The sequence below is a fragment of the Mercenaria mercenaria genome, chromosome 3 (assembly GCF_021730395.1).
Source record: "Mercenaria mercenaria strain notata chromosome 3, MADL_Memer_1, whole genome shotgun sequence".
In the NCBI taxonomy this organism is placed as follows: domain Eukaryota; kingdom Metazoa; phylum Mollusca; class Bivalvia; order Venerida; family Veneridae; genus Mercenaria; species Mercenaria mercenaria.
The window spans coordinates 37,353,201-37,367,961 of NC_069363.1; the positions used below are offsets into that span (position 1 = coordinate 37,353,201).

General features: G+C 34.8%; 1 protein-coding gene across 1 annotated transcript in view; it reads left to right on the top strand.

Moving 5' to 3' along the window:
• Positions 1 to 1,702: 1,702 nt before the first annotated feature.
• The window catches only part of LOC123525056 (collagen alpha-3(IX) chain-like), a 247,922-nt gene continuing 234,863 nt past the window's right edge, over positions 1,703 to 14,761 (top strand). Inside the window, exon 1 of the mRNA XM_045303754.2 lies at positions 1,703 to 1,854. The gene's annotated coding sequence lies outside the window, so the exon portion shown is untranslated. The remainder of the gene's footprint in view (positions 1,855 to 14,761) is intronic.

Below are 14,761 nucleotides of genomic sequence, written 5' to 3' on the forward strand. Positions count from 1 at the left end.
AAATAAGATGTTTATATTTCTTAAAATAGACAAATCTATACATGACTCAACAAAGTGTTTAACCATTTTGCCAGTGATGTTTTGCAAGTTAAAACCGTTGCTTTTAGATAAGTCGAATAAACTGTATCTAGTTTTTTTTGACATAATGAAAGGTAGATCTGTTCATTGATGGATGAAAAACACATTACCTGCATCTGAAACTGATATCAGACAAGTGTTTAGCTGAATGATGCATAACAGATAGCGGAAATGTGTTAATTGTCTATATATTTTTGAACTAGCTATTTTATAATGAATGCTGTAAAATAAACTAAAGCATGTTTTTATTCTTCTTTTTGTACTTCTGCAAGGTAGTGTTCCACTTTATGATTAGAGTTCAGTTCTGATGGATTTGATGTTTTATAATTAGTTTTAATATTTGAAGGAATATGATTTACTAAATGATTATTTTAGCAGAATCAGCTACCACCCGTTTTCTGAACCAGTTTATATAGTCGTCTGGTGAAAAATATTACTAGGAAGCCAGTAAGTCCTCCACTATTTACTCATACCTGTGTTTCAGTAAGCAGATTGATAAAGCACATATGAGTCGCACCATGAGAAAACCAACATAGTGCGTTTGCGACCAGCATGGATCCAGACCAGCCTGCGCATCCGCGAAGTCTGGTCAGGATCCATGCTGTTCGCTAACGGTTTCTCTAATTGCAATAGGCTTTGAAAGCGAACAGCATGGATCCTGACCAGACTGCGCGGATCAATGCTGGTCGCAAACGCACTATGTTGGTTTTCTCATGGTGCGGCTCATATAAAGCTTTAGTTATCAAAGATATTAGTAATTCCTATATAGTATTGTTGGAAAATTTATATTTACAATAAAGTATTTGGTTTGGCTTTCTAACGACGGCATATTGTATTCCAAAGTGATTATAGGATATAAACCATAAAATGAAAGGTAATAGGTTTCAGAAAACATTGATATGTTCCCTAACTGCCATGTGAAAACAACTGCATTTTCACTATGTTGTACTAATTGTGGAAAGTTGAATTTACTGGCTCGTGTCGTAGTTTTTTGGACTGAACAATATTATGATGTATCGGACCGGGTAATACGATAAGAAATTCCCGCATTGCCCCTAAAAATTTAAGAGAGGACCTTACAATAATGCTGCAGACCGAGGTTGATGGAAATTCATCAAGTGGTTCATAGGAAGAAGTCATTTCTGCTTTAGCTGCCCCTAAAAAGGTCAAGCTAAACCATTCGAAGAAACATAATAGAGGGTATGCCAGGATGCTACTGACCAAGTGTTGCAATTCTGACCAGTAGTTTCAGAAAAGGATGTCACCTAAGGAAAAGTTTGGACGGACGAACGAACGGACGGACAACGGATGATGAGCAGACTCAATAGCTCATTCGGAGCACTTCGTGTTTAGGTGAGCAAAAAACCCAATGCTTAGACATTTCCACTTGGAATATTTTTTATGTCCGAAGCTTATGTTTAACTATAACCACAGCATTTGTTTCTGAAAAAAAATATTCTACCAAAATAACGATAACATTACGGTTCTCTATTATCTCAAAATACCCGGATTTAAAGCATGCTCTAAATTAACCATCCTTGACACACACAATCATATCAGTACTAACGCTGTCACTTTCGATTTACTTACGGATGTTAGCAAGGTTTAATGCCACACACTGTCGGAAAATGTTCATTCAGCTAAAGTGACAGAGGAAATTGTGTTATGGTCTAAAATATTCATTGCAGTGACGTGAACTTTAAACAATTTTGTCTTCAAATTGATATTGTATTTAATCACATTATTTTGAAGGATTTACTCTGTCGTAACGTAAAGGTTAGTACATTTTACAAACTGATGATATGTTATTGTGGCATTCTAAGTATTGTTTAAAATACCAAACGTTCTGCCAAGAACAAACAACAAACCGAGCATTTTACAGACAACACTGTTGCAGGTATAACTTATGAAATGACACAATGCCCACCAATCAAACCGATCAAAGATACTTACTTTTATCTTCGATTCCTGACGCTACACCGTGAAATCATTCATGTTTGTAAGGATACATTTTTTTTTTGAATTTCGTGCTTTGCATCCACCTACAATACTATATCGTAACGAATAAAATAATGTTCTGTCTATTGTTTCTTTAAAAACTGATGTCAGTGAATTTTAATTCTTGCGAAATAGCCGTTTTAGCCTAAGTCGCGAATTTTTATCCTTACAAAATTGATTCACATTTCAATCCTAACATTGAACAATCAGTGTTCGCTGCAGAATAACATGTTTAAATCTAAAACCGCGTGATCTAATTTAATTTTTGTGTTGTTTGTTTTTTGAAATGATTCACATTTTTGTGATATCACGTTGTTTTCGTGAATACTATCCATCTACAGTCAAACACTGATGAAAGTGCATTCAGTAGAAACATTTATTGTCAGATTTCAGGTAAAATATATTGTGGAGAAATTTTTTTTAGATCAATTATGAAACATGTTAAGGAGATATTTCTAAGATCATTGTTAAACCTATTATCAAAGAACGAAAACTTCTGTTTTTTTTTGGGTATTTATGCGGTACTTGCTGTTTCCATCTCTGTTACAATTAGTTTTATAATATACCTATATAAATTCTGTCAAAAATACGGCTTGTATTTTAAAATTAAATGCGAACAGGCAAAACAATCCGTATTGTACATTTATTACGACCTTATCTTCGAACGTACATTAACTTTGCCGTCTTCCGCTTCTATAAAAGCAGTCTGCCAAGTATATAAAAAAATTATATGTATTTTATATCTCAGCTACTTAAAAGATTGTAACCGATTTTATTTTTATTTGTGTACTGGTACTAGTGTCACGCCAGATTTGGGATCTTTATGAATTATATTTTTCTATTATATATAATGTACTTTGCGGTAACGGAATAAGACATAGCGAAGCAATCTTTGTAACCCAGACGCGGCCCCAACTTGTTGCTGGACGAAATAAGTCATTTTTCCACAGTAAGCCCTGTGTTGTTAAAGTCGTTTTGACATGGTGGTAACGGATATCAAATTGTTACGAAACCATCTATTGTTAAATGGTTATTTTCATATCTTTAGTTCTTTGAACGAAAATGAGGCTGCTATGAACCTAAACAGTTTATTTTACTGTAACTATAAATTAAGAAACCCAAACCGAATATAATATGGTGAAAATAAATTTGATCACCATATGATACTAATCACAAGTGTGTGTGATAACTAAACTTTTATATGCGTTTTATTCATCCGTTATTTGAAGTTTACGGGTATGAGATAGACTTATTGGCTACCTGATTTTCTCCACTAGATGTTCGTATAAAATGTCGACAAAACAAATTCCTATTGAATCTGCTTGAGTAAAAAGTAAATCATACTCTTCCTAATGAATTATTTCCTGATTAAAACAAATCATAAATTAATAACTTTTTTTAATAAATCTACTGATAGTTTTCCAAAATATCACGCTTGAAACCTTAGAACAACAAAAACTGTTATTTTCAAGCACATAAACTTAACGCAAAACACAATCGTCTTTTAACGAAACGGGAGTGACTTTAAGATAAAAATCGGCGGTAAATCATGTTAATTTTATTTTAGAATTACTTAATAATCTGAAATATACTGTAAAATATTGGGATCATAGAGTACTGTGTCACCATATTTCAAACGTACGATAGCGGGTTTATACTATGTCTTGTTGTCGTGCCAGAACGACAACACGACACCACGTTAAAAGTAGGGCGATGACACGACATTTCTCTGTCTCATGGCACCCTATTGAATCGTGTCCTCATTCAGGCGGGGGCGTCACGCGACAAGACGAGGATTCGAAAAACGAAAACGTTGCATTCTGTCGTTTTGTCATACAGTCGTACTGGCAAGGATGCCACGTAAGAACATAAGGAGTGGAAAACGCAAAAACGTAGCGTCTATCTTTCTGTCGTACTATCGTCCTGGTGGGGATTAAACGCAAGAACACGAGGACACAACAAATTATTTGGCGTTGTAATGCCGTTTAGTTGACACACACATATTGGCTGATATGGCCGATTTAATGTCACCGTAATACCGATAGAAAATAACTTTACTCGTCTAATGAAAAGCAAAGCGGTCTCGGCTCAGTTGGGTACTAAGTGACGTATACTCTTTTTCATTTACTTCTATTATCGAAAAAATTCGTATGTGTAATTCAACTGCGAATGTCAGCGTGGCTTCCTAACAAGCCAGACAGAACGACAGCTCAACGGAATGCTACTTTGTTTCGCTTGGCACCCTTGCAAGCAAGACAAAACGACAAAATGTTATTTTGTCGTGTCATCGTGTAGTCGTGTGGCTCCCCGCAAGCACGAGGACACAACACAAATGAGAGCCAGCACGACAGAAGGACGCCTTACATTTGTCATGCCCTCTTGCTGTGGTGTCCTTGTGCAGTCTTGCTAGCGGGGGTACCAACAAGACAACACGACAAACATGATTTATCCTGCTGTCGACTTGTCGACAATAGGACTTGGCTAAAACGATCCATCACATAGCCACAGAGAAAAAGGAATCAAGATATCCAATTTCTGATAGAGACCTAGGGAGCCCGTTTGTTTATATTATTCCGTAAGCGTCGGAGATCAACACATTTTTGAAAACTCTACCGTGAAAACGTGGTTTAAGGCATTCGTCTGCAACACTTTTCTGAAATACAAATTTTGACAACTGGCGGTTCGATACCTGATTGGGAATATTTTTGTCATTTTTTCGGTAAAGACGAAACAAAGATAAATTAAAATTTTATTTAATAATAAAGACATTACATTGAAATACGTCCTATAGGCACACATTTGTGTGGTTTTTCATATACATTTGTGTACATCCGAGCATTGCCGATAGTAATGGTTATCAGTCGGGGTCTGTTTCAATTTAAGATGGAAGAATACTACACAGAGCAAATTGGCTCTGCTTCAAAAAGGTATATCATCCATGTTCTGTTAAGAAGGCAAACAATAGTTTCCGCTGTTTTTATCTGATATGTACGGAAGCATGGAGGGGACATCGGATTTTTTTTATGTGCAAACATTTTATAACGATATGCTCTTTTTGTGTTTAGATATAAACCTTTAAATTGTAAGCTCCTTCTAAATGTAACAACGTATTGAACACCAAAGTACATCTTTCAGTTTACACTTTTCACCATACATAAACCGGTAATCAGATATAGGCTTCCGTTGCAGTAAAATTTATGAGTTCCTGTTGTCAATAAAATGATCTGTCTTACCTTATATCTAAACATGGTTGATGCAGACTACCTCTAAGTAAAGTCTCTAAGCAAATCTGTTAAACCTTGCTGACAAAACCAATCATTTAAAAACATCCTTTAGATGCACAGGACGCAGCTATGCAAAATGATATCAGATTCATTTCATGAGAATAATGAAATGTGCCACAACTGTCACGCCCCCACTAACACAATCAGCACCAACTTTAGTAGAAAGCCCCAAATGACCAGACATGTAACAACGCATGATAGTTATTTCAGGAAGGCTCAGTATAGATGAAAATAACATTTCATCGTGTCATTTTATAAATATTTTGTACTTCAGGTTGATCAAATAACAAATTATGTTTGTTTTGATATATAGTTTCATATAAAAGAAGACTGTCATAGTTTTGATGGATGAGAATGGAGCTTATAAAAGTTCTCTAGCTAATTCATGATTTCATAATTATATTCATTTTTAGAAAACCTAACTTAAAAGAAAAAGTTGTAACATAGAGAACGAAACCCCTTGGTACTCAGTTTGATTGATACACACCGTATTATAAACTCTCCCAGGGATATGTTACATGCCACGTTAAATATTCATTTGCAGTGGATTTTTTGTCTTGTCTTGCATTTCTCTTCGTCTAGACATCTAGGTAATTATTCACTGCAAACTGCTTGAGCTTCTGATATACATAATATCCTTTTGTTGCAATAATTTGTAGCATAAAAACAAGCTACCCTAAGTTAATACTGAAGTGTATTTAGATGTACGACAATAATCAAACCATTCAGAAGATAACGCGTGGCGCTGAATACAAATAAGGTAATTTTGTCTTTATTTCGGGATAAGAGCGAAGAGTGTTTAAAGTTGTTCATACTTTTAAACATTTCAGCAAAAAAAAAGTGAAAATAAAAAATAGATCAAATATTACTATGTCTACTTTTAGATTTATTTGAATATCTCAAATTGCCAAACAAAGGACCGAAAATTTCTTTACCTTATACCCGACGCTGATAACACGAAAGGCTAAGTATATGCGAGTTCTCTTTTTAAGTCGGTATTTCTAAATGTTCACGCAGTTAAAATTTGTAAATGTATGCAATTAAGACTAGGAAGTTGCTGCCCAAAGAGCAATAATGTCCGGTCTGTTATCTGTTGCGGAACAACCTCAGTTAATCTAATATTTTGGTCAGTTAAAAGAGTATGTTCAATGCAACTCAGTGTACATAACAATACTTTTGAAAAACGGCGTTAAACCAATACTTACAATCAACTATTGATTGACTGTCTATGATGCGTCGTGTTTACCCGATGTTATACCACAGTCACACATACGGCGCGGATAGCTACGTTTAGCTGGTGGCACTACGATGGTGAAGCGCGACAGTACGATGGCGAAGCGCGACACTACGATGGTGAAGCGCGACAGTACGATGACGAAGCGCGACAGTACGACGGACTGTCACAATCGTACTGTCGCGCTTCGCCATCGCACTGTCGTGTTGTCACCATCGTACTGTCGCGCTTCGCCATCGTACCGTCGTACCTTCGCGTTTCGCGTTTACAGGGAGCAGGCGCTGGCCCTAACGGAACACCGTATTTTGGGGAAATGATCATGCAAACCTGCTGTAACAGCTTGTCGCCCTGCTTATTCATCCTCTTCGTCTTCCTCACTCAGTTTTCTACCAGAATGCCATGGAAGCATACAGTCAGTTACACGTCCATAGATAATAAATTATAACTAAATAATAATAATAAATTTCCCTCCTTGGTTTCCGTAGTACTCATACCCATTTACTTTAAATATTGGAAAAATAAAACACATATAAAACGTTCATTTATCATGTTTGCCAGCGATTAGTATCGTATTATTATGTAATTTATAGTCACAGCAAGATATACTGTTTAGGTTTCTAACTACAGGTTTTTATTTCAAAAGAATTAGGATATAAAACTCGCTGTTTGACAGGTAATGGGCTTCGTGAAAATTTGATATCCCTTACCTCAATGACAAAACGATTTAAAACTGACAGAAACAGCGGTATAATAATATATATATATTGACCGTAAATAAGCGAATGGCAAACACAATATCGGGTTCATTCCGTTAGAAATAATTGTATCAAACCTATACTTCCATGCATTTCCTTGGGCAACCTTTACCTGTTTGGTTAAATGTATCATATGGTATAAAAGAAAATGCAACGTATCGCCTGTCTCTCATTTTTGTAGCAAAAATGTTCCTTAGTCATAAGCAGCAGTACTACTAAAAATCATTAAGTACGCTCAGGCTTGCATATCAAATAATATTTGATACTATATAAGAAGTGTCATTTTCAGTACCCTTTTCAAACACATCAAATACGTCAAGTGCGATTACGTTATTTGATGTCGCTGATGACTTCATAATATTATTTGTTGTTATTTTTCTTTGAAGAAAACTTCAAGGGTAAACACTTCAGAAATGAAATATGTTAACAGAATGTTGGAGTCTTCTATCTATTTTGACAATCTATTTGTAACAAATAGAATGCAAACAAATTCAAATTTTACTAGTCTACTTGTTATTAAGTCTACTTCCAAATAGTCATGTATCATATTTATTCGACCTCATATGAAAAAGGAACTTTTATTATCTAAGTGGTCAATCAGATCGCAGTGATGTTACAACGGTCTGGACTGTCTCACCAGTTAGAGAAATAACTTAATCTAAATTTTCAGCTTGAATGGAGACATGCTAAATTAGTGCTTTCCATCATTTGGACAATTTAGTGATCATTTTAGCACACAAGTACATGTTCACAAGTTATAAACATACAGAAATTAAAATGATATACTAAATGCCATCTATTGGACATTGAGCAACAGGTAAGGAATAAGCGACACCTATATTTTGATAAATGAAAAACTTTATTCTGCAACCCTTAATATAATATCAAAATGCTCTATTGTCTCAAACGCTAAAATAGAAGTCCGAACTTCATATTCCGTGCTGTATCCTAATATAACAATACTAACATTATCACTTTCGCAATCACATACATTTTAGCAAGGTTGAATGCAAGTAAAAACTCTAGCTCCGCAGCCGAAACATAATACAATGCTATCAGTGACGAAAAATACATGTTCATTGACCCAAAGTGACAGGAAAAAGGTGCGTTACTGCATTGTATCATTCAGCAATTACTGTGGTCTCGCATATATTCCTTGCAGGGACGTGAAAAATAAACGTGTTTTGTTGTCAGATTACTGAGATAATTTATTTACAAAGTTTTTAAGGATTTACTTTGTCTGAACGTCAAGGTAAGTCTTTTTCTAACAAAAACAATTAACGAGTTATTGATATATCAGCCTAAACTCAGTTTTATCTTTTGCAAAACAAAGTTTATTCTTCCTTTTAAACAAGTTGCAGGGATATCGTCAGTACGTTGAATTTAAAATTTTCGGGTTTCTCCTTTTAGTTCATTCAAACAGCTGTACCAGTCGACGGACGACATTTTATTTGAATAAATTACTAAATAACAGAATGCCCTATTACAATCAAATTAATTCATTTGAATGCAAGTATTTCCCCCCAAAACGCACTGTTAATTTCGATTTATATGAATCGTGATACTTTTATCAATAAAAGGATGAATTTCTTTCATCTTTGTCTGCAAGATCATTGTTGCGTTAAATCACCGCTCTTTCAGGTTGTATGCATTTAGTATAAGCCTTTTTGATAAATTGATAATGTTGTGACAGATAGGTTAGGCATAACAAATATAATATACGTACGAAAACAAGTCAATGAATGTTTAACCTATAAAGTTATTAAACGTCTTCACATTGGACTGTATGTCATCAAGTAATCTTGCAAAACTCGAACTTTGGAAAACTTGACGATGTGAATAATTTGTAGTACTACTATCTAATTACCAATAATTGCAATAACGTACCATGTACATTTGTACATAAATGTTATTGTATAGTCAAAACTATCGAAATGTACGTATAGCAAAGTAATAGGTTATAGTCCGCCATCACAGAAAAAAGTCGGACTGAACGAGGGTACTAGTGTTCAAACTCGTCATCGTGTAATGTGGTCATCGTCGACCTAGCTGTATATCAGCTAAATACTTTCGTTTCATACGCAGTAAAAAAACTGTATGAATTTTAATGGGTTGTTCACAGCTAATTTGAGTTATGTTATGGAGTACGAATAAAGCAGATTCGAAAAAGACCAAGTTTTACTTAAGCATGGCTACATCTGTTTCGAAAAGTAAAAAATGTAGAACTAACAGATGTATGATTTTGGGAAATCAAAAACAAAACTTAAAACTGCCATGTAAGAATCAGTCCATTTATTCTGCTAACAGTTTACCTAAAACTGTCTTTACTTAACAGAAATAACTGATTTCTGTAGAGTGCAAACTGTTGTCAATATAATGCTACCCTTTTCTCTTAATTCTAAAGGAATGTGTTCTGTTTATGTAACTTCTAACAGAGATTAAAACCGTCAGTGCGGTGAGCATTTTCCAATTTGTTTATCACGGTGTTTTCTAATTTCTATCTAGTTGTTGTATATTATGAAGGGAAATATTTCTGTTCCGTATACTATAAAATGTTAGCTAAACATTCTAACCTGTAAATATACGTGGGTTTTGATTTAAGAGGTGTTAGTCTTGTTTATTTGAAAATTTCAATGCATGACATTATACCAGGACGTTTTCTTTATAATAATACTTTCCAAAACACTGATCTGTTGCAGTAACCACTAGAATAACAAGAGCTGTCCGTAAGACAGCCAAGCTCGACTATTCGAAATTTTGTCCCAGAAGCAGGAAAATATAACCCAAAAAAGGTTAAATATCAAAAGAGTTTTAAGATCAAAAGGGGACATAATTTGAACAAAATGCATATCAGAGTTATGGGACTTGCTGCTATCAACTAGTTTTATAACCCCGAAAGCACATGTGAAGTCTCAATTCAATACCTGCATTAGTTTTGGATATAGTAACTTGCATGTAAAACTTTAACCAGAATTTTCTAAGTCCAAAAGGGGGCATAATTTGCCCAAAATACATGTCAGAGGTATAGGATTTGACCCAGTGAGGTTGGTAATTGATCTAGAAAAAAGAAAATATAAATTTCAAATCTATATGCCTTTTAGTAATAGCTGTATGTATTCTATGTCCAAAAAGGGGCATAATTTGGCCAAAATGAAGGTCAGAGTTATGGGACTTGCTGCTATCAACTAGTTTTATAACCCCGAAGGCACATGTGAAGTCTCAATTCAATACCTGCATTAGTTTTGGATATAGTAACTTGCATGTAAAACTTTAACCAGAATTTTCTAAGTCCAAAAGGGGGCATAATTTGCCCAAAATACATGTCAGAGGTATGGGATTTGACCCAGTGAGGTTGGTAATTGATCTAGAAAAAAGAAAATATAAATTTCAAATCTATATGCCTTTTAGTAATAGCTGTATGTATTCTATGTCCAAAAAGGGGCATAATTTGGCCAAAATGAAGGTCAGAGTTATGGGACTTGCTGCTATCAACTAGTTTTATAACCCCGAAGGCACATGTAAAGTTTCAATTCAACATCTGCATTAGTTTTGGGGATAGTAACTTGCATGTAAAACTTTAACCAGAATTTTCTAAGTCCAAAAGGGGGCATAATTTGCCCAAAATACATGTCAGAGTTATAGGACTTGACCCAGTGAGGTTGGTAATTGATCTAGAAAAAGAAAATATAAGTTTCAAATCTATATGCCTTTTAGTAATAGCTGTTTGCACTTGCACGCAAAACCTTAAGTCCAAAAGGGGCATAATTTGGCCAAAATTCATGTCAGAGTTATGGGACTTGCAGCTATCAACTAGTTTTATAACCCCGAAAACACATGTGAAGTTTCAATTCAATATCTGCATTAGTTTTGGAGATAGTATATGCATGTAAAACTTTAACCAGAATTGTTTAAGTCCAAAAGGGGGCATAATTTGCTCAGAATACATGTCAGAGTTATGGAACTTGACCCAGTGAGGTTGGTAATTGATCTAGAAAAAGAAAAATAAGTTTCAAAGCTCTATGCCTTTAAATGATAGCTATATATACTTGCATGCAAGGGGCCTCCGTGGCCGAGTGGTTAAGGTCGCTGACTTCAAATCACTTGCCCCTCATCGATGTGGGTTCGAGCCTCACTCGGGGAGTTGAATTCTTCATGTGAGGAAGCCATCCAGCTGGCTTACGGAAGGTCGGTGGTTCTATCCAGGTGCCCGCTCGTGATGAAATAATGCACGGAGGGGCACCTGGGGTCTTCCTCCACCATTAAAGCTGGAAAGTCGCCATATGACCTATCATGTGTCGGTGCGACGTTAAATCCAACAAAAACAAAAAACAAAAACAAACTTGCATGCAAAAACTTAACCAAGGTTCGACGCCGACGTTGACGCCGACGCCGACGCCAGGGTGAGTAGAATAGCTAGACTATTCTTCGAATAGTCGAGCTAAAAACATTCAGAAGTTGCGCAGGATTAGGTAATACCTAAGCATTCAATAAGGTCACCAATGGCGTAGGACAATTCCTCGGCTTAACTCTCTTTAACTATCTGTACTGTATCAGATTGTTTAGAATTTAGTGGACCCAAAGTAGTAAGAAATAGATGTGAATAAACTGTTGTCCATATATCTAGTGTGTATACTTCTGGTTTTGGTACCTTATTAACAAAAGTGGTGTTGAAGTGAGTTATGCTAATTGCCACGTAAGTTATGTAGACATTATTATTATTATTATACCAGATTTATATAGCGCCCTTTTCATGATAAACACGTTCAAAGGCGCCTTACATATAGCAAACATCTCATAATTTATGCATTTTTACTTTCGTTCTCAAATTTTTGAAATCGTATCCTCTTTTCTACATACCAGTTTGGATGACTGAACCTGAAAACATATTGAAAAACACCCTTAGTCACTATAAAAAACAAGAGTGATTTATTGCTAAATATGTTGCTTAAAACGTTACATTATTCATTCGTTTTTTGTCAACTAATTGCGTAACATCTTGTCACTCCGTTTAGTGTTATTATTATATAAAGTCAGTGTTAATTTGTTAGTCTTTATCATACAAATGTTTAAGTACAGTGTCTGAACAAGTGGTTACATTGTATCATTTTGCCCTGAGGTGTCTCAGTGGCTAAGTGGTTAAGGTCGCTGACTTCGAATCACTTGTCAAGAACTCTGTCATATTAAAAATTATTCAGCTGACGTACGGAAGGCCGGTGGTTCTTCCCCGATGCCCGTGCCTGAAATAATGCAAGAAAGGACACTTGAGGTGTTCCTCAAATATTGAACGCTTGAAATTTACCATATGACATTATACTTGTGTTGGTATAACGTTGAATCTGCTATTTTTTGAGTTAACAAAATGGCAGTGGAAGCAGTTAACAGATCCAATTTGTTGTTTTGGTAATGCCAAGAAATAAAATCAATCACAGATTAATGTTTGAAGTGACAAAACTTAAAAAAAATATGCTAAATGAAAAAAGAGTAATTAAACAAATAAGCAAATACAAATGCGTTTTCTGTTACAGAATGAAACTTGTGGTTGATAAAATGCAAAAAAAAAGCCAACTGTATTGCTCAGTTTAGTGCAAAACCTTTGGAAAATAATTCTACTCTGTCGAATTAAAGCGCTGTCCATATATCATACATTTTCACATTGCATAACAAAACCTACTGATATATATTTTATTGATAATTTTCAGATATGTGAAAACGATTTTTTAAAAAACATTTTGAATATTCTTCCAGTCTTCTGACTTCATTTTCCCTTCTCAAGTTAACACAGCATTGCATGTTAAGCAAATGTTACATTAGTATCAAGTGTTTCGAGTGTGTAATTGAATTATTTCACAAGGAGTGTCATTATGCATGAATAATTGAATGCCAAAATTTCCAGATAGAATTAAAAAATTAACCTGGTGTTATTAATGATTAATATAAACGCTTTTAAATCTGTCTTTTTCCACATTTTCAAGGAACATGTTAGTACGTTTACACGACGGGTGTATTAAAACACATACAAGATAGAATTACACTGTCAAATAAATGTAATTCATTTTCTTTGTATAACTAATGTGCTTTCTTTCAAAAGCTTAAGTAAGAAAGGGTAACAATTAAGATATGGCAAGTTTTCAGATTAATTCAGATCCAATTGCATACCTCACGAAATATCTGACTTATATCAAGTAAAATAACTTATTCTTTAAGATGACATACATCCTAAGCTGACCACTATGCGGAGAACGGTTAGGTAAAATACCTTGAAGTAACCTCAGCCACAAGACGCAAATAAACCCACTATAACATCGATGCCTTAATGGTTGCAATGGACGCGATTATATATCCACAAACAAGGCACATAGAAGAAGTTAATATAGTAGGTAGGGAGAGCTCACAATATAATGTACCGCGATATTTCAAACGTGACATAAAACATTATGGACAAAGAGCAATCGGTCTCATTATAATGTTCAGTAACACTGAAAAGAAAGAACCCGTTGATTTAATTAAGAAATAATTCGAATATAAATTAATTCAAGCATTTTATTGAGACGTTCCTTAATCGATGAAATCCCATATTTTTCGTGTATTTTGTTTGTTTGTTTTTTGTTTTGTTTTCATGAGCGTATGCTTCAATGCGTAAACCGATAGCCGTTATATTCCAAAACGGTGTCTGAACGAAAAAGTTTTCTAGCACTCACTTTATTAGTTTGTTTCCTATCCTTTGACCAGGGTTTTGATTTAAAATTTGATTTAAAACAGTAGTTTTTGAAATTTCTGATGTCGGGAGAACAAAACCTTTAAAGAAATGAAAAATAAGTGCGGAAACGTGCTTACTTGGAATGATAATGATTTTTTTTCTGGTGTTCATTTACACAGGCATGATAAATGATTTGACGGAATTGTTCTCGTAGTTATGCGAAATGAACGACAAATATGATCGGCAAATCCATGAACTGCGCCAATCTACAAACAAAGCGGTTCATTATCGGTGAGAGTACGGACATGTACATTATTTGAATATGCAGTAACATATCAAGAGTGAGAAAATTCACAATCCAACCTCCTACTTAATCTCAACACAACTTGTTGGACGTGAGAACGTAAACAGACCAACTCCTCGCTGAGCTTTGGTCCAACAAAAGTTACCAAACAATCGATCGGGTCATACTGACAATAAAAATAAACCTGGCTATTTCTCAAAAGCTTTCTCAAATTCTACTACATGTAGCAGAATCTTTGTGTTTTCGACAGTGCAAAAACTGAGATACTAGCTGAAAACAAAGTCCGGATGCACGTACACACTCATATAATTAATATAAGATTTTTATCGTCTCATAAAAACATTGAATTGTGATAGCACATGAATGCATCTATTCTTGTCACCTAAACTTTGGATGCTTTCTAGTTTAATT